This window comes from Peromyscus eremicus, chromosome 6 (genome assembly GCF_949786415.1).
Source record: "Peromyscus eremicus chromosome 6, PerEre_H2_v1, whole genome shotgun sequence".
NCBI lineage: Eukaryota > Metazoa > Chordata > Mammalia > Rodentia > Cricetidae > Peromyscus > Peromyscus eremicus.
In genome coordinates, this window is record NC_081421.1 from 109,470,244 (window position 1) to 109,497,457 (window position 27,214).

Below are 27,214 nucleotides of genomic sequence, written 5' to 3' on the forward strand. Positions count from 1 at the left end.
AAGGCCGTACATCAAGGACCTCCCCGATACATCCATGGGAACATCAGGTGGGCTGGTTATAAACAGGAGGGATGGAAACTTGACTATGGATTTAGGCGTGAACCTGATGACATTCTGAGAAATGGTTGGTGGAAGCTGGTGTTCTGTTGATATGTTCCAAATGCTTTACCCATTTGTTGAAATGATGTTAGATCAGATAGGGCTCTCAAGGGACTAACAATAGCCCAAGTTAATTTGGTTCTGGATCTTCAGCATTCCAACTCTCTGCAGATGTGAAGGTGTAATCATTCGCCTGGTCTTGGAGGACCTTTCCTCTGGGTGTGGCTTTTCCTTCAGTTCTCAAAGGTATAAACAGAAAAATCTCTGTATATTCCTTTATGGATTCTTTTCAAACTTGCTGTGAACATGTTTAAGGATTATTTTAGACAGACTCCTTTTTCTATAGAATTAGAACTTAAAGTGTCTATAAATGAAGCATACATGCCCTGTTGACACAAAAACACAGCCCGCATCTTAAAGGGAATAAAATGTAGTTTATTCTGGAGCCATCTTAAGTAACTATGGACCCGGGAACACAAATTTATGTTACTTCAAATTCCATGTTCCAACATGGAAGCAGTTTCATGAAGTTTTGTAGTTTTTACAGAACAAAGAAAGTCATAAATCAAGGTGAGTTTAAAATGCATTGGTGTGTACATCGGAGAGGCAGGTGCTGCAAGACGAGGGAAGCTTTCTATAGGCCTCAGATGCTATCTAATGACATTCTTGGCTTTTGGGTTGGTGGAAGCTAGTGTTCTGCTTAGTTGATAGCTTCCAAAAGGTTTTTACCAATTAGTCACAGGATGTTAGTTCTGACACAGAGATGGGCAAGGAATGGCTCTTTAGGGGGCTGAAGCTAGCTCAGGATGATGTCATTAGCCTCTGGATTTGCAACAATCCAACCTCTCCACATCCTTGAGTTCAATGAGTCAACCAGTCTTTGCAGACATAGCTTTTCTTACCCACACCTCTTGTCCAGTTCTCAAGTTATAAGCAAGCCTGTGTCAAATTTTTGTCTCAATATTTCTACAGAAGAAAAGGCCTCCTGGAGAAATTTAAAACACAACCTCTTGGTAAGACATGTTGTAGAAATAGAACGTTGTCATCATTGCTAGGCAGGAAGACAAGAAAAGGAGTCTTAGTTAGCCATCATCAGATTCTTGGCGGATAGTAAACTAGGTAGGTAGGGAATGATAAAATGTTTCCAGAACTATCTTGGTTGCATTAAAAATTTAAATTGAAAACCTTTTTAATTTAAAAATTTAAAAATGCTACATTTTACCAGGTGTCTTGGTTAGGGTTTTTATTGCTCTGATGAAACACCATGACCAAAAGCAAGTTGGGGAGAAAAGAGTTTATTTGGTTTACACCTCTATATCACTGCTCATCATTGACGGAAGTCAGGACAGGAATTCAAGCAGGCCAGGAACCTGGAGGCAGCAGCTGATGTAGAGGCCATGGAGGAGTGCTGCTTACTGGCTTGTTCATTGTGGCTTGTTCAGTTTGCTTTCTTATAGAACCCAGGACCACCAGCCCAGGGGCGGCACCACCCGCAACGGTTTGAGTCCTTCCCCATCAGTCTCTGATTAGGAACATGTCCTACAGGCTTGCCTACAGTCCTGTCTTAGGGAGACATTTTCTCAGTTGAGGTTCCCTCCTCTCAGATGACTTTAGCTTGTGTCAAGTTGACATAAAACTGTCCAGCACACCAAGGATGCCTTCATTTCTTCCTGCTATAAGGGTGTAAATTAAACCAGACCCAGATGAGACTGGGCCCCTTCTCACATCTTCCAGTTACCTCTTTCCTCCTATAGTTCTCACTCCTGAATGATTCCCCCCACCCCATGCCCCAGAAGCTTAGCGCAGCCTTGCACTTCAGGTCCTGTCACCAAGCCCTGGTTCTAGCTCTTAGATAAACCTTAGGTTACAGCACATGCCATCGGACTCTTGTGCTAACTCCCTAAGAGTTTTCCAAGTCTTTGAATAAAAAAGGCCTGGCCAAGGGCGTGATTGCCCCTGCCTGTAATCTCAGCACTGGAGAAGCTGAGACAGGAGGGATGCAAGTTCAGGGCCGACTTGGGTCACATCTGAAAGTCTGTCTCAAACAAAACAAAACACAACGTCAGCCTGGTTAAACTGTCAATTCACTGTTTTTGCACCTACTGAAACTATTGATGGCGCCATCTATTTTTTTTTCCTGCTGCTTCAATTATGGGCTTCCATTTTATTCTCTAGTCATATCTGTATCACACAGTATTATTTTTAATGAGGTCTTTTTAAAGATGACCTTTATGATCAGGAAAAAAGTGTTTAAAATTTTAATGAACCGAGGTTAGCCTATAAAGGATAGCAAAGCCATCAAAGTGTGAACAAGTTTCATGTTATTGAATATGGTGTGTACATATTATAAAATCGCAGCTATTAGAACTATTAGAAACTTAATTGAGGTAGCTGGCTATGGTGATGCACACTTGTAATCTCAGTGTTTAGGAATTAGAGGCAGGAAGATCAAGAATCAGAGAAAAGCCAGGCGTGGCTACAGGGCAAGCCTAAGACCAACTTGGGTTACATGAGAAAAAAAAAAGGAGAGGTATTATGTTGAGATTTTTTTTTTCAATCTGGAAGTAAAAATAAAGAATTGCTTTGTGAAGCTGGGTGGTGGTGGCACACGCCTTTAATCCCAGCACTCGGTAGGCAGAGGCAGGTGGAGGATCTCTCTAAGTTTGAAGCCAGCCTGGGCACAGAGTGAGATCCAGGAAAGGATCCAAAGCTACACAGAGAAACCCTGTCTCAAAAACCCAAAACAACAACAACAACAAAAATTGCTTTGTAGCCAAAAACCTCCCCCTAGTAGGTAGGAAGATGAGATTTCCCGGGTGACCTGGAATCTTAGTCTGTGCCTTTTGTCCTCTAGTGTGTATTAGCAGGTTTGAATAACAAACCACATGGTCACCATATCTAGAATGGACATTTCTTACAAGGTCCTCTTCCTTCTCAGGCATAAGAATCCCTTCACCCCATAAGTATCCTATAGTATTCCTATAGGTAGGTTGGACCTACTTCACTTTTGGTCTTGTGACCCCACCACCCTCCATAGACAGATGCATGCCTTGTGAGATTTCTCCCATCCATGTTGACACGTCAACTTGTGGTGTCATTCTGTGGGTCCTGTTTAAGTGACCATATTGTTAGGATGTCATGGGTGCAACACCCTGTGATATACAGTGCAATTTTCTCTCTGGGTCCCGCTAAGCCCTGGAAGTCCGACAAAACACTCAGACGCTTATACTATTTAAACTGTTTGGCCTAATGGCTCAGGCTTCTAGCTATCTAGTTCTTACATCTTAAATTAATCCATTTCTATAAATCTATACCTTGCCACGTGGCTCGTGGCTTACCAGCATCTTCCCATGCTGCTTGTCATGGCGGTGGCTGGCAGTGTCGTCGCCCCCCCCCCCCACCTTCCTGTTTTCTCAATTCTCCTCTCTGTTAGTCCCCCCCTATACTTCCTGCCTAGCCACTGGCCAATCAGTGTTTTATTTATTGACCAATCAGAGCAACACATTTGACAAACAGACCATCCCACAGCAATACAGAAGACACAGTCTCATAGCAAATATCCTGGGCCTCTGGCTCTTACAGTCTTTCTGCCCACCCTTCCACGATGTTCCCGAGCCTTTGGTGTAGCCATTGTGTTGTATCAGCTGGGGATAGGCATCCCACAGTCAGCTGTTCTGTGCATTTTGATGAGTTGTGGATTTCTATAATGGTGAAAACTGTTCTTATCTGTGGGTGTAATTGGAAGTATTTAGAACTTTGGGGAATTTTACTGGTTTAGGAACGTGACAGTAGTAGGTTCTCTTCTAGGGTCCATGACTTCACCAGCTACAAGTAGTTGGTTAGGTTTACAGTACCAGGTATGAATTCCCTCCTATTAAAAAGGCCTTAAGTCCAATTAAGTGGCTGTTGGTTACTCCTGGGGTATAAATGCCACTATTATGCTTGGTATATTTTGCTATAATGGTCAGTGTTGTGGGTTCAAAGGCTTTATAGCTTGGTAAGAATTTTAATTGCTTTTCTCCATTGGCAGTTTGCATAGACACTTTTGGATGCTGTGAGAACTAGTCCTCAGGGAGGAAACTTCCAGATTAGCTCCAGTTCAACTCCGCAAAGTCCTATGTCCAAAGTATATGATGTCTTCAGCAATAAGGACTTAACTTCAAGTTCTAGGTAACCAAAACCAACATCAACAGTCTGTATTGTTTGGGGAGTCTCTTGGACCCACTGACCAATGACTTGAAGGAAGATTTCCCATGCCTGCACTGGGGTTTTTGTTAAGTCATCTGTAGCTCTTGGGGGAGCATTATCACACCAAGGGCCATAACTTTATTTAAACTATGTATATACACACACACATACATACATACATACATACATACATACATACATACTTACATACATACATAAAATATGTTGTAGGGGCAGAGAAAGCCTTGAGTGAATGTGTAAGGAGTAGATGAAGTGTTGTTAACATGATCACAGACATGTAAAGATCCCAATGCCTCAGACCTGTGGGAGTGGCAAAGCCTTCCCTTGGTGATGCTCACAGGGATGCAGAACCTTCCTCTGGTCAGAATGTGTATATTGACAGTGTAAATAGAAGCTCAACCACAGCTTCCTCCTCCAGGATGACTGCATCCTCAGTCTGCTCCCTACAGAGACCTCCTGTACCAACAGAGACCTCCTGCTCCTACAGAGGCCTCCCGTACCTACAGAGACCTCCTGCTCCCTACAGAGGCCTCCTGCTCCTACAGAGACCTCCTGCAAGGGTTAGCGAAACCTGCCCCCTTGCCCAGCTGTGGCCATAAACTCTCCACCTTATTCAGCTGTATACAGTAAACTCGCCTCCTTGATTCACACATGAAATAAACATGCTAAGGTTCCTGGCTGTAGTTGATGTCATCTATCAGATCATGCGGAGTCTGCCCCGTCCCAGCTTCTTGGTACATGTTTCTGTGTGTCTATCCTTATAGACACATAGTGTTAATCCCTGAGGACATGCAGAGCTTGGCAATGTATACTAAGTAAACATAAAATATGTTCCCCTATGAATTTTCCAATAATCCTTAATTGTCTTTATCTCCCTCCCTCTCCTTTAATACCGCCCTCCCCCTTCCTTAAACACCTGCTCTCATTATTCCCATTCTCTCAGCCATAGCACCTTGATCCTGCTGTCTCCCTTTCTAGAGCTCCTTCTCCCATCTCCCGACCATGATCGACATGTCTGTTTTTTTTTTTTTTTTTTTTTTTTGTATGTGTGTGCAATGCCATGCTGTTTTAATTACCATAGTTTGGTAATGTAGCATGCAACCTGGTATGGTAATCCTTCCAGCATTGGTTTGTTTTCCCCCCTTCAGGATTGCTTTGGCTCTCTGGGGTCTTTTGTGGTTCCATATGAATTTTAGGACTTTTTCTCTATTTCTGTGAGGAATGCTGTGGAGATTTTGATTGGAATTATGTTGAATCTGTAAATTGACTTCTTGTAGAATGGTCATTTTCACAATATTATCCATTCACGAGCATGGGAGGTCTTTCTATTTTCTGGTGTCTTCCTCAATCTCTTTCTTCAGAGATTTAAAGTTTTTATTTAAAGGTTTTTCACCTTCTTGGTTAGGTTTATTCCTGGATCTTTTATTTTCTTTGAAGCTGTTGTGAATGGGAGTGTGCCATGATCCCTTTTTCCATGTTTGTTATTGGTATATGGAAAGGCTACTGGGTCTTGTAAGTTGATATTTCATGTTGCCACATTGTTCAAAGTGTTGATATTTCTAGAAGTTTTCTGGTGGAATTTTGGGGCTTTTTTATGTATAATATAATCTGAAAATAGGGATAATTTGATCTCTTTATTCCCCAGTTTCCTTCTCTTGTCTTATTACTTTGGCTAGTACTTCAAGAATTGTATTGAAGAGTGGGGATAGTGGATAGCCCCATCTTGTTTCTGATTTTAATGAGATTGCTTAGAGTTGTTCTCCATTTAGGAGGATGTTGGCCATGAGTTTACCATATATAGCTTTTATTATGTTGAAGTATGTCCCTTCCATTTCTTGTCTCTCTGGGATCTTTATTATAAAGATATACTGAATTCTGTCAAAGGCCTTTCTTGCATCTATTGAGATGATCATGTGATTTTTCTCTAGTAGTATGCTTTTTATAAAATTGAACGCTCCAATGTTAGGTGCATGTATGTTTAGAGTTGTAATGTCTTCTTGGTTAATTGTTCCCTTGATTGGAATGAAGTATTGATCTTTATCTCTTCTGATTTCTTTAGTGTAAAGTCTATTTGTCAGATATTAGGATAGTGACACCTGCTTGCTTCTAGTCCCATTTACTTGGCATACTTCTCCTCCATCCTTTCACTTTGAGGTGGTTCCTATCTTTGAAGATGAGAAAGTTCCTAGTAGACAACAGAAAGATCAATTTTGTTTCTTGGTTCATTCCACTAAACTGTCTTTTGATTGGGGAGCTGAGGACATTAATATTTGCAGTTATTATTAAAAGATTGTGTTGATGACCGTAATTTTGTTTTTCTTTTCAGTTTGTATTCTTAGTCTTATTTTGTGTTTCAGTGATTACAGCCTCATTTGTTTTCTTTCTATAGTCTTTTAGCCAGCCTTATTCTTTTCTTTAGTCCAAAGTATTGCTTCCAGTATTCTCTGTGGTGGACATGAATTGTTTTAGCCTGTTTAGATCATGGAAAAAATTTTATTTCTCCTTCAGGCACAGCAGATAGTTTTGGTAAGTACAGTAGTCCTGGTTGGTATCCATGACTTTCTTTCTTTCTTTCTTTCTTTCTTTCTTTCTTTCTTTCTTTCTTTCTCTCTCTCTCTCTCTCTCTCTCTCTCTCTCTCTCTCTCTCTCTCTTTAATTCTTTCTTTCTTTCTTTTTTGTTTTTTCAAGACAGGGTTTCTCTGTGTAGCCCTGGATGTCCTGGAACTCACTCTGTAGACCAGGTTGGCCTCGAACTCACAGATTTGGTCTTTTAATGATATTTTACAGTTCCTGCATGTTCATTTTATGTGTTTAGAATACTTTTAATATTCCTTGTTTGTGTGGTCTAATTCCTCTACTTTATCTTAAGTCCTCTACTTGTTCTGTTCTACTTAGAAGGCTTTCCCTTGAATTTTCTACATACATTATTGAGTTTTTCAATTCTATCTCCATTGTAGCTTGAGTTCCATGAAATATTCTACCTCTATTGAATTAGTGTTTAAATTTTGAATTCTCACCATGTGTCCTTCAGCTGTATGCTGTTTTTTTTTTTTTTCTAATCACTCAGGTATTTATTGCTGTTCTCTTTAAGTTCATTGAGCTATTTGTTTATATCTTTTTAAAATCTCTAAATTCTTTGACGAAGTTTATGTTGTTCTTTTAAGTTCTGTGTTCTGAGGTTCATCTAGGCAAGTCTCATTGGTGGACATTTCTATAAGACTGATGGATTTAGGGGTGGCATATTGTCTTGGCTTCTCATATTGTTTGTTTTGTGATGAGACCAGCTCATGTGGACTTTTCCTCAGATACTTACTAATGATTTTATATTGGAGGAATAGGGGTGAATCCAATTTAGTGATAAATAAGAATGAATACTAATTGGGACAAACAGATCCATCTGCTTGGGCTGGTGTGCAAGCTGTGCTGCCTGAGCTAGGCCTGGGAGGGTGAGGATGATATAAGTGGGCTGGGTCTTGGGCACTCACCAGGCTAGGCTGGCATACAGGGTGTGCAACTGAGGCTGAGCCTTGAGACCAGCATGGGCCAGTAAGGGACTCATCAGGCTAGGGTAGCACACAAATGTGCATCTCAAGCTGGGTGTGGGGGTTGGGCATGATGTAGGTAGGGTAGGGTCTGGGGAATTCACCAGACTTGATCAGCACACAGGATGTATGACCTGAGCTAAGCCTGGAGGTTGGGTGTGATGTGGGTGGGATAGGGTCTAACAGATTCACCAGACTGGGCTGGTGCACAAGGTGTGAGACCTGGGCTAAGCCTGGAGGTTGGGAATGGTACAGGTGGAATTCCCCATACACAAGGAGGCGGCACACATGATAGGAGACCAAGCTAAGGTCTGGGGATCAGGGAAGCTGAAGGCAGGCTAAAGTTAGGCAAAAAGCACTGATCTGGATTAGAAAACAGGATGTGCAGACTGAGTTAGGACTGGACACTGGATATGGCACAGGTGGGCTGGGGATGCCCCGACTCAGCAGGTGGGCTAGCACCTGTTCTTTTAGTTTAGTTTAGTTTGTATCTTAATTATTTTTATTCTCTCTCTCTCTCTCTCTCTCTCTCTCTCTCTCTCTCTCTCTCTCTCTGTCTGCCATGTACATGCAAACACATGAAGAGGCCAGAAGCAGGCATTGGATCCCCTGGACTTTTAGGCAGTTGTGAATGGCCTGATGTGAGTACTAGGAACCCAATTCAAGTCTTCTGGAAGAGCAGTCATCACTTTTAACTGCTAGGTCACCTCTCTCCATTCCAAACCTTTGTTGTTGCCTTAGTTGACTATTTCAAGCATTTTGTTACAGCAACACAGAATGGGTTAACAATAAAATGTGTGCATTTATTCCATGCGTGGGGATATCACATGAAAGGAAATGCATACTCAAAATCCTGTGAGGTCTAGAAGCGTGATTACCCTTCTCATAGGTGAGAGGGGAGAAGAAACAGACAGTTCAGGGGAAAGTGAATGATTTTACGGAAGATGACTAGGCTCTTAGGAACAGATGACAGCCTATGGCACAATCTGCCAGGTCACAGTGTCATCAACCTCTCGTTTCTTCTCCTATGATCCTGCTCACTAGGCTGTGCTTGATGTGATTCCTGACAATTGCGTTGTCTTTGCAGAATCTGCCACTAAAGTAGATATGGAGGACTCAGGAAAAAGTCTGCAGCCATTGCTTCCTAAGTCCCCTTAGTTCAGACTTGTCAGCACAGCCCAGTGGTGTGTTCTGGAAAGACGTTCCTGAACTGCTTCAAACCAGAAACTTTTGTATTCCTTAGAATTTAAATCATCCTAGTTGGTAGGTCTCCCTCCCTTCAGTTCCCCTTCCAGCATGAGATAAGTTGAATAGTATACAGAAGCCATAAAAACAGAGATATTCATTCTTAATTTTTTGTTTTTGAAGACAGGGTTTCTTTGTGTAGCCCTGGCTGTCTTGGAACTCACTCTGTAGATGAAGCTGGTCTCAAACTCAGAGATCCACCTGCCTCTGCCTTCCAAGTACTGGGATTAAAGTCGTGGTCTACCACTGCCTTGCTCTTAAATGGTTTTAATGGAAGAGATAAGCACCAGCTAGAACACAGTATTTGTCAATAAATCAGCACCTCTATTATAACAGTCAGGGAGGAAGCAGAGATTTCGAGGTGCAGCATATACAACACACAAGGGCAGTTAAAGGACAGTGTACTTGTTGCATATTGATGAGGATGGAGCCTGCAGTGAACAGTCTTTGGGGTGTGCATGGTTTTGTTGGTAAGATGTCTAATTCTCACCTTCCTCATGACCCCAGCCCTGGCCCCAACATCCACCCCTCCTCTGAGCAACATCTGGAATGCAGGAGATGGCAGGGACCGAGAATCTGGGCTGAGGTGAGACAGCTATTTAGCATAATTACTTGGTAATTTGGGAAAGCTGAAAATGTAATCACCTTTAGGCCAATTCAAAATACCCCCATTCAAAACACCTGCATCTAAGCAGGAGCTTGCAAGTGTCAGGCCTCAGTGGGTCTCCTTCCTTCTGGCTTCATCCTCTTATGTCTCCAGCTGGTCTTCTGAGAGAGTTCTGTGAGATGCAGGCTGGATCTAAGGACCTCATTTGAAGTCCTTCTGACTCCTCCTCTCCCAGCCTCCCAGCTCCCATCACAGCAGGATGACAGTTCTCCCACATCCCATGAGTCATGCCTGCCTGCCTTTGAAAACCCCTCCCTCTGCTCAGAAGCCCTCCTCCCTCAGCACCTTGGGTGGTTTCCTCCTGGAAGGACTCCTGTGTGCCAAGAAGGGGTTGGTTTTCCTGTTCTGAAAGGCAGAGTCATGATCCTTGAACCTCCCACTCACCGAGTGGAATTATTCTCACATTTGCCTGTTTGTGTCTCTCACCGGGCCGTATGTGCATCTGTCCACCTCAGTGCAGGAAAGATATGTCTTCTTTATCTTTATAGCCATTAAACTTGGCGAATGTCATCACAGGGCAATCTTCCGATAGATGTCGAATGAAAGGAGGAACGCGTGAGTAAACAAATGGACAATAAACCGGGCGCAGGAAGTCATCAGGACAGTCATGCTAGGGTGTTTTGTTTTGTTTTGTTTTTTTCAAAAATACACACTTCTCAGCTCATTCATGTGAAATGTCTGGTTGCTTTAGCTTTCTGCTACCCCAAGTTTCTTGTCAACTTGGCACAAGTCAGGGTCATTTGGAAGAAGGAGCTTTAAGTGAGAACAAGCCCTTATTACATTGGCCTGTTGGCAAGTCTGGGGCAGGGGCGTTTTCTTAATTAGTGATAGATGTGGGAAGGCACAGCTCTCTGTGGGCAGTGCCACCATCAGGCAGGGTTCTATAAGACAGAAGGCTGAGTAAGCCATGGGGAGCAAGCCAGTAAGCAGCATTCCTTTATAGCCTTTGCTTAAGCTCTTGCCTCCAAGTTCCTACCCTGCTTGAGTTCCTGCCTTGTTTTTCCTCAGTGATGGACTGTGATCAGGCTGTGTAAGCCAAGTGTGATGGGTGATGTCGCTCTGCATGCTATGAATATGTGTTGCTCTGATTGGTTGATAAATAAAATGCTGATTGGCCAGTAGCCAGGTAGGAAGTATAGGCGGGGCAATCAGACAAGGAGAATTCTGGGAAAAGGAAGGCTGAATCAGGAGATGCCAGCCTGCTGACCAGGGAGCAGCATGTAAAGCACACAGGTAAAGCCATGGAAAACATGGCAATACCTAGATTAACAAAAATGGGCTGAGTTTAAGTGTAAGAGCTAGTCAGTAGTAAGCCTGAGATAATAGCCAAGAAGTTTTAATTAATATAAGCCTCTGTGTGTTTACTTGGGTCTGAGTGGCTGCAGACCAGGTAGGACACAGAAAAACTTCTGACTATACAAGTCCTTCCTGAATTGCTTTTGCTCATAATCTTTATCACTGTAATAGAAACCTAACTAAAGCATCTGCCTTCCACACAGGAAGTGAAGTTTGTAGCTGGGTGGTGGTGGCACACATCTTTGATCCCAGCACTTGGGAGGCAGAGGCAGGAGGATCTTTGAGTCTGAGTCCAGTCTGGTCCACAGAGCAATTTCTAGGACAGCCAGAGCTACACAGAGAAACCTTGTCTCAAAACTATAACAAAAAACCAAAAACCATTCTTGGTCTCCATTGTCTAACCTGTATAAGCAGTTCACAAGCATTTATTGAGCAGTTTCTCTGTCAGGGACTGATCTAATGCTAAGATCTCACAGTAAACCAAATAGAGTAAACACTGTCCTCGTGGGGCCTGTAGTCACCATGTGACGTTCAGCAAACTGCCTCACTGTGGCCGAGAAGGTTCAGGAGGTGAACTTGCTGCACAAGCATGAAGTCCTGAGTTAGAGTGCAGTTTCCGTGTGTAAGGCCTGTAATCCCAGTGCTGGGGAGGCAGAGAGAAGCAGATCACTGGCTTATTGACCAGCAGCCTGTCCTATTCAGTGAGCCCCAGGTCCCAGTGAGAAACCGTTGTGGAATAATCTTTTTGTACACTGTGAAAAATGTGTTTTTGCCAAAGTGCTTTCTGATTGGTTTAATAAAGAGCTGAATAGCCAATAGCTAGGCAGGAAGAGGTTAGGTGGGACTTCCAGGCAGAGAGAAAAGAAGAGGTGATGGATCTAGGTTTGAGAGAGATGCCAGAGGACACAGAGAGGAAACAGGACATGCAGGAGGAGAGGTAAAAAGCCAGGAAGCAAAACTTAGATTAATATAAATGGGTTAATTTAAGTTATAAGAGCTAGTTGAAAACAAGCCTAAGCTAAGGTCAAGCTTTCATAATTAATAAGATGTCTCTCAGTCATTATTTGGGAGCTGGCTGGCGGGACAGAGAAAGACTCGTTACAAGAAACCCTATTTCAAAAAAAAATGTGGAGGACCCGAAGAATTAGCAGCTGAGAGCAACCTCTGGCTCCCATGCACATACATGTATTCCTGCACACACACCAGGACACTCACACACTCTCACACTCTACTCACACATGGTTAAGTAGTGGAATATGCTGTGACCGAAAACTCACAAAGGAAATGATAGGTCAGAGTTGTGATTTTTCAATGGAGCTCCCCTCCCCCAAAAGGCCCCGCCCAGCAGATAGCATTTGAATGAGGACCTAAAAGCAGACAGGAAGCAGAGAGGAACAAAAGAGTGAGGGGACTGTAACAGGAATCTTAAAGAGTCTTATTAATGAAATCAAACCTGAGCCAGGTATTGGGTTGAATACTGGAAGATCAGAGAGACAGAACAAGCCACAGCTAACCTCACCTGGCCAACTTCTCAGCTGGTCTTGTTTCCTCAGACTGGAAGCCTCTGTGTCCTCATATCCGAATGGCTCTCAGCTGAACTGTGCTGCTAGAAGCCTGAAAGTTTAACCAGCCAAATGCCTCTAGTTTCTGGTCCTCACGCCTTATATACTTTTCTGCTTTCTACCACCACTTCCTGGGATTAAAGGCTTGCTTTCTGGGATTAAACGCATGTGTCACCATGCCTGGCTGTTTCCAATGTGGCCTTGAACTCACAGAGATCCAGAGGGATTTCTACCTCTGGAGTGCTAGGATTAAAGGTGTGAGTGCCACCATTTTCTAGCCTTTGTATCTAGTGGCTGTTCTGTCTCTGACCCCAGATAAGTTTATTAGGGTGCACAATATTTGGGGGAACACAGTACCACCACAGGGGACAGAGACCCGGGCTGTTTAGCACTGCAGGAGAGGAGTTGAATGCAGCACTGGGGACAGAACCCAGAGGCCATGGTAGGGACTGGCTTTTCCTCTGCAAGCTTGCTGGAGGGTTCAGGGCAGAGGCATGAGGAGGGGTTGCAGTACAAAGTGAGACTGACTGCTGTGCCCAGGGGCTGAATGAGAAGGGTGGAGGCCAGGAGGGCTTGGAATGATTCAGTGCAGGAGGTAAAATGCACTCTTATGCCCTGTAATCAAGACGTTTTTCTTCCATCTCTTAGAAGACTGTTATCGCGTGCTTACTTTTCAGAACAGCCAGCTGCCAGAAAGTGATTGCACATAGTACACAAATCTATGGGGCCTGGAAGTGGAAACTCATTTCCTTTACCTTGTTGGTGGACAGCCTGGACTGTCATTCCAGTTATTCCTGAGAAAGGGAAAGGGAAGGATTAGGAAGACTTGGAGGTCTTTAATGTAAAAGTGGGAAGGATGAAACTTCTGGAAATTGAGAAAGGTAAAAGCTGGGCATGGTGGCACATGCCTGTAATCCTACAGGAGGTAGATTCAGGAGGAGCCCAGGCTTAAGGTTAGCCTGGGCTACAGGCCCAGCCTGGGCTACAGGGTCAGACTAAGAAAGGTAAGGCTATGAGGAAGATTTGAGGTGGGACAGACAGGTGATAGGGAGGATCTGAGATATGGGATATTGATGATAAGAACATGGCCTGTCCTGTGTGATTGGTGGAGGACAAGCTAATAAATATATGCATGCATTTCTTTTTATTAAAGATTTAATTATGTGCTTTGTGTACATGTTTTGTCTGCATGGCCATCTGCACACCAGAAGAGGGCATCGGATCTCGTGGGAATACAGTTATAGAAGGTTGTGAGCAGCCATGTGGGTGCTGAGAATTGAACTCAGGACTTCTGAAAGAGCAGCCACTACTCTTAGCTACTGAGTTATCTCTCCAGTCCAGTTTATGCTACATCAAAGCACTTCCTGTCTATAGTTGCTCAATAAATGTTAGGCATTACTTATAAGTAGGACTTTTAATCAGATAATTAACGAGGGTCCCATGGCTGGACCCTAACTGAATGTGACCATTGTCCCTGTAAGAACAGAAGGTGGAAGCATGGACACATACAGGGAGAACCATGAGATGTCAGGGAAACCAGCCCTGTTGGTTCTGATCTCAGACTTCCATCTCTATAAACAGGAAAACTAACTTTCCTTGATTAACCCTAAACAGGCATTATTATAATCAGGTTCCTTACATTTTTAATATTTGCATTTAAGTTTAGTTGATATGTGTATATACAAATATGTATAATTGCATGTGCATGTATGTAGACACAGGATGATTCTGCTGTCATTACAGGCAAGATATTTCCAAGCATAATTCAGTAGTTTTATCCCAGACTAATCTATTAACAAATTATAAATTAAAAAGTTATTTTAAATAAATAAATATATAATATATATTAATATGCATATTTAAGTTGTGTGTGTCCATAAAGCCATGTGAGTGTGTGTTTGGAGTTCTGTTTGCCTTGCAAAGTCCTTCCTCCTCTTCCCTGGGCCATGTATGGGCTGCCTTGCCCTGATAACATAGAAACAAGCAAGGCTCCATTTAACAGTAGAGTTGATTCTCTTTCAAAATGCCTGTTTCTATCCAGACCTGACAAATAAGACTGCTCAGATGGAGGCTGTAAACATGGAATTAAATTTTTGTATATATTTCATGCAACATCACTGAAGCAGAGTATTTTGATGTGACTGTTTAAAAATTACCCTGTCAGCATGTGAAAACATGCTTATTACAATCAGACAAAGCGGGCTTTTTGGGAATCCTCCTGCGTGTTCTCTGGACCACTTGAAGCTGTACTAATATAAGAGGGGCTTTGGTAAGACGGGGCTGGAGGTGTAGCTCGGTGGTGAAGTGTCTGTCAGGCCCTGGGTTGGAGCCCAGCACTGTGTACAATGAACATGGTGGTGTATGCCTATAATTTAAGCACATTGGAGGCAGAGGCAGGAGAATCAGGAGTTCAAGGTTGTCCTTGGCTACACAGCAAATTTGAGGCCATTCTGGAGATCTTTGATAAGACAAAGAAAAAGAGGAAATGTCATATAGTGCTTGATGAGATTGGGCACAGCCAGAGAATTCCACAGAACATGGTTCACTGGGCACTGTCATCCCATCTCTAAGCTTTAATCAGGTTGCTGATTTGTGTATTACTAACTTTAAAAGCTCAATAGTGAGTGGTGAGTGCTTTTTTTTTTTTGTTTTTTTTTGTTTTTTTTGTTTTTTGTTTTTTGTTTTTTTGAGAGGATTTCTCTGTGTAACAGCCCTGGCTGTCCTGGATCTCACTCTATAGACCAGGCTGGCCTCGAACTCACAGAGATCTGCCTGCCTCTGCCTCCCGAGTGTTGAGATTAAAGGCATATGCCACCACTGCTCAGCATGAGTGTTTTCTTAAGTGCATTAACTTTTGCACATCTAATTTGAAATATATATAGTGTTGTGTGATATTTTGTTTGTGTTCTGACAAATAAAGCTTGCTGGAGATCAGAGGGCAGAACTAGTCATTAGTTAACCATAGAGACCAGGCTGCTATGGGATGGTCTTTCTGTATGCTATGAATATGTGTTGCTCTCATTGGTTGATAAATAAAGCTATTTTGGCCAATAGCCAGGCAGAATAAGTGGTACAATCAAACAGGAGATGAAGAAAGGCAGGGTCGGGCAGATGCCAGCCAGCTGACAAGGAAGCAAGATGTATAGAAAATGAGGTAACAAGCCACAAACCACATGGCAAAACATAAATAAGAAATACTGGTTGCCAGGCAGTGGTGGCATACGCCTTTAATCCCAGCACTTGGGAGGCAGAGCCAGGCAGATCTCTGTGAGTTCGAGGCCAGCCTGGGCTACAGAGTGAGTTCCAGGAAAGGCACAAAGCTACACAAGAGATACCTCCTGCATAAATCTATACCTGATCTGTCTGCATAGTTCCTTTCCAGAGTTCTATTTCAGGAGATGTTCCCTGACACTCCTCCTGCACCAGGGGCCTCATTGTACTGTCATTGACCACCTTACGCTTTTTCGATGGCAGTGCTATCCAGTAATGTGTCTCCAGATTGTCAGCTCTTGGTCACCAGTGGTTGCTGTCTGGACCAGCTGTTTCCGGGATCTCAGTGTCTTTTCCAAGGAATTGGAAAGGACACACTCCCGAGAAGGAAAGCAACAGGAAGTTTTATTAGGAACTAAGTGAAAGTTTGTTTTGGTCACATGGCCAGGAGAGTTGGTGGGTCACCTGAGAGAGTACTCAGGGCAGGGGTAGAGGGGCTGGATTATTGTTTGGGTTTTTTGTTGTTGTTGTTTTTTCAAGACAGGGTTTCTCTGTGTAGCTTTGGTGCCTGTCCTGGAACTCACTCTGTAGACCAGGCTGGCCTTGAACTCAGAGATCCTCCTGGCTCTGCCTCCTGAGTGCTGGGATTAAAGGCGTGCACCACCACCGCCCGGCTTGGGGTTTCTTTTTATGGTGTCAAGGGGAAGGAAGGGTTATATGCTATTTGGGTGGTTTTCTATACTGATATATTTAAGTAATATAATCTATTTCTATTGCATGTGGCTTCCTATATTGCATCTGATTTTAATCACATACATACCCATTAGGGATAGGTATAAGATGGTAAATAGGGAGTTTCCCTAGATATTTTCTCAAAGGACACATTTGTCCTCTGTGCATATATCATAAACGAGTCTAGGCTGGATTGGAGTCTTATCTTCCATGCTCATATATGCTCTGAATAGAAGGCATGTGTACACATTACACACATGAGACTCACCAGTGCACTGTTTGCGCATAGCCCAAGCCAAGAAGAGTTAAAGATTGAAAAGCTATTCATTCCCCTGCTTACCTGCCTAACTGGAGGCTAAGATGTTCTATTTAACATGGAAACCCCAGGGCTAACACACTCCTTGAACCGTTGCAGGTGTTCAATAGACATGTAACAAACCTCTGTAGCTGGAGTTTCAAGCACAGCTGTGAACTGCCTGGCATGGATGCTGGGAACCAAACTCAGGGTCCTCTGGAAGAACAGTGTGCACTCTTAACTGGTGAGACATCTCTCTCCAGCCTACCTCCCTTTTGAATGTGGCTTTTGAGAATTTATGGAGATGTAGAATTGAAAGGGATCTCCTTGTCCCGTGAATTGCCCAAACTACTCCAGACTAATGGTTGTTGAGCATATTTTCAAAGCTCCCAAGCGATGGTAATGACAGAATTTAATCACCTTTGTGGCTGAGTTCTGCCTTAGGTCAAAGAAAACTCTTTTGTTGCATCCTTATCCAATTTTCTCATCTCTATAGAGATGGAGGAAAGCCAAGTAGCATCTTTCTCCGACCACAGCACCGTATTCCTGATGAAAGTTATTAGCCTTCAGCCGCAGTTTCCAAGGTGAGCTCTGCTCCGCTCTGCTCACCTCTCCCCTGGTTTTAGCCTCCATCCTCTTAATGGTTTTTGTCACTTCCCTTTGGATCTTTTCCAATTCCTCTTTAGCTCCCTAGAAATCCAGAAACCAAAGCTTGACTCAACACTAATGAGGGATGGACCAAGGTTAAATATAGAAAAAATTATAGGTTCTCAGACTGGGTGTGTCATACTCTGTCGGTGCATGTCAGGGCTTGATTGCAGTTTCAGAGGGTTTGTCTATGACCATCAAGGCAAAGGACACACACACACACACACACACACACACACACACACACACACACATACAGAGAGAGAGAGAGAGAGAGAGAGAGAGAGAGAGAGAGAGAGAGAGAGAGAGAGAGAGAGAGAGAGAGACTGGGCCTGGTATGGGCTTTTGAAACCTCAAAGCTCACTCATGTCAATGCACCTCCTCCAATAAAGCCACACCTCCTAATTCTTCCCAAACAGTCCACCAGCTGGGAACCACATAATTCAAGGATATGTATGGTGATATTTTATTTGTGCTGAAATGTGATTTTATTTGTATGTTAATAAATAAAAGTGCCTAGGGGTCAGAGCTAATAGCAAGCTATTTAGCAAAAGTCTGGTAGTGGTAACACATGCCCTTAATCCAGATCTCTGTGTGTTCAAGGACACAGCCAGCATGGAGACACACGCCTTTAATCTCAATACCAACCATAGAGACCTGGAGGTCTGTATAGACAGGCAGTGACAAGGAGGTCATGTGGTTGGGTTTACAACCAATGAGAAGGCAGAACAACAAGTCAATGAAAAGACAGACACACAGGAAGTAGGTCTCTTTCTCAGGGGAAGGAGGGCAGCGGCAGTGGGTGGTAAGAAGATGGTCTCAGCTCTTAGCTACTGCTCTGACCTCTGGGGCTTTTAACTCTGGATTTGGCTCTGTGTTTCTTATTTAATAAAACCATTCAGAATTACATCTACAGATATGAGCCTAAGGGACCATTCTCATTCAAACCACCACAGACCATGAACCTCTGTTCTGTATAATTTCTAAATTTTGCCACTAATTTTTATGCTTTGATCTCAGTTTTTTTACGCCTCCCAGGATCATCTTTACTCCTCCAAGTCACTCTTTTTCTTTCTTCCTTTTTTATAAAATTGCTTCCAAGGCTGGGTGTGGTGGCACACACCTTCAATCCCAGCACTCAGGAGTAGAGGCTGGAGAATTCTGCGAATTCAAGGCCAGCCTTATCTACATAGCAAGCTCAGGACTACATTGAGAGACCCTGTCTCCAAAAAAAAAATAGTGATAATAATAATGATGATAGCAATAATAATAAATTTTAAAAACTTGAAAGTCACTTCCTAGTCTTTTAAAAAATATCTATATACACTCCATTGCAAAGGCTTTATTCGGGTTCATTAAATGCTTTCTTTAGTTATGTTTTTTTCCTCAAGTAAATTTGTTGAATTTAGATTTACTCCAAGCTTCCCTAATGATGGAGTCCTGTACAGGGTCTTGGTGCTTGCATTGTGGTTGGGAGGTTGTTCCAAAAAACAGGAAGGAGGGGCAAGGAAAAGAGACAGACTGGAGTACAGATCACCATCATGTGTTTCCAAGGTCCAGCTACAGACACCACCACTTCAGTTTTATACTAAGTCCCCCTGGGACTCTCCCCTGGATGATCAGAGACAGAGTGGTATGTCTCTCAGCTCCAACCTCATTATTTTAGGAACAAGGTCCAGGGGCATTATGCCTCAGACAGTTCTGGGCTGACTATCATATTCTATTTGTTCTCTTCCACTCTTTGAATGCTAGTCTAGACCGGATAAATTGTTTATGTGATCTGTGAGCAGGTCACAGACTATAGTTGGAAACTACTGCTCTGGGGCACTGCAGATTTGCACACACAATTCCTCAACTGGTTTGTTTCCTTGTGTATCATAAATCAATGTACATATGATTTGTTGCCTGCCCTCACACTGGAATTGATTTCTTATCCAGCCCTTTTCCTCCTACCAAATCTTTTCCCTTCAGCCAAGAGTATTACACTGTCAGGCCTGTTGTTTTGGGTCTATTGGCAACATTTCTAAATCCTTAGCTACTTCACTCTAAGAAGGATGTGTTGTAAAGCCCTACAAAAGAAGGTTCTGACTTTAGGTACTTCAGGTTGCAAATAACAGAAATCCAGCTATCTTAAATAACACAGAAATATACTCTCCCCAAAATCACAGGTTCAGAACTACACTTTATCGGCTCAGTGCCTCACTGAAGTCACTCAGTACACCTGTTCTTGCTAGCCTTCAGCTCAGCTTACCTCCATACTGGTTTATCCTCAGATTGATACCAAGGTGGTTGCAGATTCTCCAGGTACAATTATATCCACAGGAAAGAGTGGCTCGCTTCCTTTAAGAGACAAGCTCCCAGCTATGAATTCTCATATCCAATTGACTGTTACCAGGTCACATGCATATTCCTAAAGCAGCAGCTGGTGAGAATGTTGGTACCTTTAAACAGACCAGTTTGTAAAGGAGAAAGGGGTACCTGCACAATTTAGTGAAAATCCTTAACGTTAATCTTTTTTAATTTCTAGTGATGGATGGATGGAACATGAGTCCTGGCACTGGACAGGCAAATGCCCTATCACTGAACTAAATGCCTAACCCCTTAAGTTATCTTTCCCAAAGAAATTACAATATTTATTTAGTGTATACAAGTGTACATATGCGTGCGCACACACACACACACACACACACACACACACACACACACACAGTGGTAGTGGGTGTACTTGCCACACCAGACATATGGCAGTTAGAGAACAACTTGGGGGAGTTGGTCCCTCTACCATGTGGGTCCTAAGGATCAAATCAGGCCACTTGGCTTTGTAGGCAATTTCTTTACCTGCTGAGATATTTCTCCCATCCATAAAGTTATTTTTTCTTTTATACATACTTTATATGTAATTTACCAAGGCTTGATGATTCTATCTCAAGGTATGTTCAGAATCAGGATACTTTCTATGATATCCAGTGTGACTTGTACAGACACAGGATTGATTAGTCATTTGAATATGGGTGCATTTTATGAATAAGAGCAACACAGATGTGCACTCTGACTAGGTAGGGATTGGCAGCTGTGAAGATATTCATCTGTTCAGTGGTTCAGGGTGTGGACCCCACTGATACATTTGTGACAGGATAGAACCTCTGTTGGCTTTTTATGAAAAAATATCACAAATATTTTAAACAATAAAGCCCTATCTATCCAGTATGTCCAATTACAGTCTAACAGAATTATCCCTGTTTGACTAAGGAAGAAATAAGACTCAGAGATTTGCAATGATCTTCCCATGTCCCACAACGTCCACAGGCCTTCTTTGGGAGCATGAAGCATCTCCAAACCTCACCTTTAATGTGGCTGTCTTCTAAACGTAGTGCCTGTATGCATCATAGCAAGACTGTCATAACCTGCGTGACTAGTGATTTTCTTTTTTTGGTTCTTTGATATGGGGTTTCTCTGTGTAGTACTAGCCATCCTGGAACTCAATCTATAGAACAGACTGGCCTCAAACTCAGAAATCCACTTTCCTCTGCCTTCTGAGTCCAGGATTAAAGGTGTGTGCCCCATCACCCAGCAGTGATTTTCATAAACAACAACTAGAAATATTTTAATATTCATTTTCACTCAGCTCAAGGAGTCTCTTGAATAGATACACTATTTAATTCCATTCATTCATAGAAAGCACAGGCCAGGATTCATCAGCAAGGAACAAACAATGCATGTTTTCTCTCCTACGTTACACATTCTGATAGGATCCTATAATGGACTCTGCATTCCATCTAAGTAATTAAGTCAATCGATGTTGACATCGAGCTGTCCATTATTCAATACAAAGCAAGTTCTAATATAAGAAAAACTAACTTTGCACATATACACGTGCGTGTGGGGTGGGGATGTGAAATGTAATCTAATTAATCTCAATAAAAAAATCAGGAGTCAGATATTGAGGTAAAAACCTGAAAGATCAGAGAAGCAGGGGAGCAGCCACGGTCGCTTCCTACCTCTCTGGTTCCTCTGTTCTAAAAGGCTACGATCATCTCTCCACCCTGCCTTACTATTTCCTGTCTTCTCTTGTTTACAATCCTCCAAACCTTTGTGGTTAATTTTGGTCAGCTAGACGCTGGCCCCACCCTATGATTCCAAGCAAGCTTTATTTGTCAGAACACAAACAAAATATCACACATTTCCCCCTTTTGTCTAAATAAAAAGTGAAGATTTTTAACAAAGTAAAACTGTATACAATAAGTACAATAACTATATACATATATATATGTATTTATATACATATACGTATAGGCAATAATTACATTAACAATGTCCAGTCCATTTGCAATTGACAAATTCAGAGAAAATACTCCATTATCTATCCTATCTTGGTAAGTCCAAAGTGTTGTACCTAATTCATTTTTTATCCTAACTTGTATTACCAACACAAAACTATCTTTTTATGTCTTTCAACCTTATACACTTTACACCTCCTTTGTGAGTTTCTTTTCTGAATTTTGTAATAAAGAAAACTGAAACTATAACTATCTAGTCTTCAACTCCATCAGAGACCTGAGAAGGAAATAATATTACCTGAATAAGCAGAAAGTGCAGAGCAAACAACTTCCAAAACTAAAAAATGACAGAAACAGCTGGCTGCCTGGACAATCACCTAAGACTCCTCTGTAATGTTGGGGTATCCATCTTCAGCTTACAGGCCTAGAAATATCTGAGACTTCTCTGTGAAGCAGGATTTGAAAGACTATCCCACCTTGTCTTGGCAAAGTCCAGCAGTCTCTTTTGTGTCCTGCTTGTTCAATTTGGACAGCATACTGTCAGCAGTTGAGGCAAGGGAAGTTTCTAACTGCCCAGTAGTTAACTTTTGCCATAAGGAAAGTAAACTCCATGTGGTGTTTCTTTAATGCCCATTATCTTCTCTGAAGTAGATTGGTGCTGCCAGGAGCAGGCATGTCTAATCATCATTAAAAAAACCCACAAAAACCTTACGTTATTAGAACATCTTAAATGTCATATTCTGTAGATCTCTGAAGTGTTTGAAGACCACCTGTCTATCTAAAATATATGTTTGACCTTGAAAACATACCTAACATGACTATAAGTTTGATTGTAATAGATGACTAACCACTAATTTGCATTTCTAAATAGTTTGTAATAATAACTTTCAAGGATTAAAAATTTACATTACGCTGGGCAGTGGTGGCGCACGCCTTTAATCCCAGCACTTGGGAGGCAGAGGCAGGTGGATCTCTGTGAGTTCGAGGCCAGCCTGGTCTACAAAGTGAGATCCAGGAAAGGCGCAAAGCTACACAGAGAAACCCTGTCTCAAAAACCAAAAAAAAAAAAAAAAAAAAAAATTTACATTACATTGTTAAATGAGCTGTATAGGTACAATACCTTAAACAAGAATAGAAATGTATGTACAGTATGTTCTAACAAAAATAACCTTAAATTTGTACCAATATACAAAAATACATTAAATAAGAGTAGAAACAGATATACAGTATGACAAAATAACCACAAATTTATATCAATATACAATGTAAAATATTTAAGACTAGTAGTTGCTTTTTTGGTTTAAACATAGATTTAATGATGTTTATGATTTAATATTTAATAATTTAATAAAAAGATTTAATATTTAATAATTTAAATAATAAAAATCCTTTTGTCCTATCATTTCTATATCCCCCTTTTTCTTTTCAGAACAAGATCTCTGAATCTAATCTCCTTTGTTCAGCTTTGTTCCTGACCATTACCAATAACAACTTGTAACTAACCCCCCTAAATGATGGCAAATATTAATAACCCACTGAATAGCCAGAAGCCGCCCACCTCACCTCTTGGGAATGTGGGTGTCTTGTTTTTAAAATTACTTCCTATTGTCTGGGGATGAAGATATCTTTAGAGGACCCTGAAAAAAAATTGGGTTAATTGTCAAGTCCTGGGAAAGCTAGCTGTATCATTTGTTGTCCAGTCTCTGTGTAATGGGAAAGTGCAGGGCTTGTCTCAGGTCCTGGATAGAATAGTGGGTGAGGCTGGACTATCTCAGCTAGCCACCTTGAAATTGTCCTAAGCAGTTTGTAGTCCAAAGCTGATCTTTGGATGGTGTTTCTCAGCTTAGTGGTGTTACCACAATCCAGGCAGAATTGTCATTGTAGGGCCCATCCTCCTTTTCGAGAATTCAAAGGTTGCTATTAGACATGGTCATAGTTCACTATAGAAAACTTAAACATTTTAAATGTCATATGCAGCAGATCCCAAAGAGATTAAAGGACCATATTTTGTTATGTACATTCAGAGTACAAAAACTTAATTCCTAGTTACCTGATAGAGATTCAAACTCAGAATCATGTACAGGAAGCTAGATGAAGCCTTTTTCTAGAATAAGTTAGTACTCTATAGGACCATTAATATCATGACAAAAAGTTTAACATATATATATATATATATATATATATATATATATATATACACACATATATATATACACACATATATATACACAAATCTTATAAATTTTGAGATAATATTTATACCTTAAGAAAAGTTTTAAGTGTCAAAATAAAAACAAAGGATTATGAGATTAGTTGCAAAGAATAGTCCCTAATTTTGGTTTTTCTTCTGTGCCATACCAGGTGGCTTTTCTGACATGAGACAGAGATTTTGGATTTTTCTTTTAACAAGCATGCTTGGGTTTAAAGAAGGAGAGAGCCATGCTCCAACTTCAAAGCCAGCTTTAATTTTTAATTGAACTAGGACTATACAAAGACCATTTGCATTATATATCTATAGGGAACAGCAGAAACAAACATTTGGGAAGATTTATGAAATTTTATCCTGTTGGAAATTTGATATATCAATAGGCCAATTTACTCTTTTTCTTGGGACATTTTTCTCTGGATGATTTATTTGTCATTTTTCTTTACATGTCTCCTTTGACCAGTAGTCTTCAGATTTCTTAGTTGAATGCCTTCATTCTCCCGGAAAGACAAAAACAAAACCCTGCCCCAACCCTAACTTTGGGGAATTTCCCTTTTGGCAAGTTATATCATATCAAATGAAAAGCATTTTAAGTCCTATAAGTTAGTTTAGATTTAATGGTCATGCTGTTTGATGAACTATCACTTCTTCTAATCAAGAGGTCTCTCTTGTTCAAATCTAATCTTTATCAATTTTGATGGTGTCCATAGCTTTTCTTCTCCCATGGAAACAAAAGCAAGATCTCTTCCCCAATGTAATACATATCCTGGTTTCCATTCTGAAGTCAACACATCTTTAAAGTATACAGGATGATTTAATTCTGGAGTCTTTTTTTATATTATCCAATGTCTCTCTACAGCTGTCGTTCCTTTCTCATTAGCATTTAGAAAATTTAAAGCTAATAAAGCATCTACAATCTATCTCTGGGGAGTCTTTATTACGCATTTCTGTTTATTAGGCATATCTTTATGAGTTCAATTTGATCTTTCTATAACTGCTTGCCCTGTAGGATTGTGTGATATACCTGTAATATGCTTTATGTTGTAATATGCAAAAAACTGTTTCATTTTACTAAAGACATATGCTGGAGCGTTGTCAGTCTTAATTTGTACAGGTATCCCCATGATGGCCATAACCTCTAGTAGATGTGTGATTATAGAATCAGCCTTTTCAGAACTCAAAGCAGTTGCCCATTGAAATCCTGAATATGTATGTTGTACATATTTTAATTTTCCAAACTCTGCAAAAGAAGTACATTCATTTGCCAAATTTCATTTCTTTGAGTACTCTTTGGGTTACTTCCTGCAGGTAGTAGAGTTTGGTTATACAAAGAGTAAGTAGGACATTTCCTTATATTTTCCTTGGCTTGTTGCCAAGTGATAGACATGGTGACTTGCTATTGACATGGTGTTTCTTATGAAATTCTGAGGCTTTTAGCACATTTCCTACCAATAGTTGATCAATTTCATCATTTTTTGTGCTAGAAGCCCTGGTAGACATGTATGGGACCTAGTATATTATATTATATAGTGTATTTCTGATTATTTCTTGTAATTGAACAAATAACAAAGTCAATTCTGAATCATCTGGAATATATCTAGCAGTTTCAATATGTAAAACAACTTTCTGCATATTGAGAATCAGTAACTATATTAAGATGTTCTTGGGCTGGAGAGATGGCTCAGAGGTTAAGAACACTGGCTGTTCTTCCAGAGGACCTGAGTTCAATTCCCAGCACCCACATGGTGGCTCACAACCATCTGTAATGAGATCTGGCTCCCTCTTCTGGCCTGCAGGAACACATGCAGGCAGAACACTGTATACTTAATAAATAAATAAATATTTTTTTTAAAAAAAGGTGTTCTTGAAAATCTAATAACACCATGAGAATAGCATATAATTCTGACTTTTGAACAGAATCATAAGGGCTTTGAGACACATTACTTAAACTTCCTGACTTTTAACATGATTTGTTTGCATCAGTGTAGAATGTAAGGGCTCCAGACATTGGTGTTTCCTGTACAATGTGAGGAAGGATCCAATTAGTTCTCTGTATAAACTGAATTCTCTTGCTTTTGGGACATTTGTTGTTAATCTCTCTCCAAAAAATTGACTGAAAGCTCTTTGCCAGTGTTCATTTTCTGCCCATAAAGAGGAAATTTAAGGTAATACAATTTCTGTTGAGTCTGTTCTTGCTAATTGACAAAGTCTCAATTTTCCTTTTAGAATCAACTCAGAAACTTTTTCTACATAGGTCTTTATTTTTTTACTCTGTTTGTGTGGTAAAAATATCCATTTTAAAATATTATCTTCTCTCTGCATTAGAATTCCAGTAGGAGAATGCATAGAAAGCAAGATAACCAGAATATAATCAAGCTGTGGGTCCAAATGATCCACATGTGCATCCCATAATTTCTTTTCTATCAAAGCCAATTCTCTCTCAGCCTCAAATGATAATTTTCTTGGACTGTTTAAGTCCTTATCATCTAGTAAGGTTTGAAATAAATTACTTAGTTATTGAGTTGTTAATCCAATTGTGGGCCATAGCCAGTTAATATCTCCCAGCAATTTTTGAAAGTCATCAAGAGTCTGCAATTACTCTCTTCTTATTTGTACTTTTGGAGTTGAATTTTTTTGTAAATCTATTTTATATCCTAGGTAATTAATAGAATTTCCTGGTTGTATTCTTTCAGGAGCAATTTATAATCCCCAACAAGGCAAAATTTTCTTTACTTCTTCAAACATATTCTCTATGTACCTACATTTGAATCAGTTAGTAAGATATCATCCATATAATGGCAAATTATAGATTGAGGAAACTGTTTATGAATCATTTCAAAAGACTTGTATAAAATATTAGAACAGGGTGGGGCTCTTTAACATCTCTTGTGGGAGAACTTTCCAATGCTGTCTTTTAATGGGCTGAGAATTATTATAAGTAGCACTGCGAAGGCAAATTTTTCTCTATCTTTGTAAAGATATAGTGAAGAAACAGTCTTTTAAATCAGTTGCTATAACAGACCACCCTTTGGGTAATAGAGAAGGCAGAGGAATTCCAGGCTATAGAGAGCTCATTGGCTGAATTACTTTATTTATGGCTCTCAAAACTGTTAACATTCTCCATTTTCCAGATTTCTTTTTGATAAAAATACAGGAGAATTCCAAGGACTGGTCAATTCTTCAATATGTTGAGCATTTAGCTTCTCCTGTACCAGCTGTTTTAAGG